This window comes from Elephantulus edwardii, unplaced genomic scaffold (genome assembly GCF_000299155.1).
Source record: "Elephantulus edwardii isolate Elephantulus edwardi_28Jun2011 unplaced genomic scaffold, EleEdw1.0 scaffold00171, whole genome shotgun sequence".
Lineage (NCBI taxonomy): Eukaryota > Metazoa > Chordata > Mammalia > Macroscelidea > Macroscelididae > Elephantulus > Elephantulus edwardii.
Genome location: NW_006399921.1, coordinates 52,404 through 53,159, shown reverse-complemented (window position 1 = coordinate 53,159; position 756 = coordinate 52,404).

Sequence of the window (756 nt, the reverse complement as noted above, 5' to 3'; positions counted from 1 at the left end):
ATGAATGGAAACCCAAAATCTCTATAAATGTTTATGAAAATTAATAAAATATAGAAAAAAAAAGAAACTTGAGCGACATATTTCTTTTCATATTTGGATTTTCTCCATGGCTGCTAACAACTTCTACTAAGTTCCCATTAGTTTATGCTCTTAGACTCTGGTTGTTTCTATGCGATTTTAGAGGAACCTGGAAATATTTTTTTTCTTAAATTTCCCATTGAGGACTTGAATCAATAATCACGGTATTTCTTTTTGACTAAGGATAATATTAGCAAACAGATCAATCACACAGAATTCTTTTTCTAACAAACTCTTTACCAGAATAGAAACTTTTGTTTTTACTTTTGATCAATTATCTAGAATGAAATGAACAAAAACACAGTGTTAATACATAAATAATCTTTAGATATAATGCAGATACACAGTTATTAGATACAATAACAATACAGCTTTTGATTAGATAAAGCACAAATTTTCCACCCTAAATGTAACTTTTACTTAGCACAAATTTCACTTATTAGATACTATGCAACTTTCACTCCTACAGTCAAATCTGATACAAGCAGCCATTAATTAAGAGGCTGCAAAAAACAAAGAGTGGAGAGCTTCTTCTTTCACTTTTAAGTACAGAAACTATAACTGACACAAATTTGGAGTTCCAGCTACAGGCACGTGCACTTTTCAAAGCTGGCTAAAACAGATAGAAATTTTACTTAAGCATACAGTTACGAGTTAAAGTGCACAGTTCCATGAAGG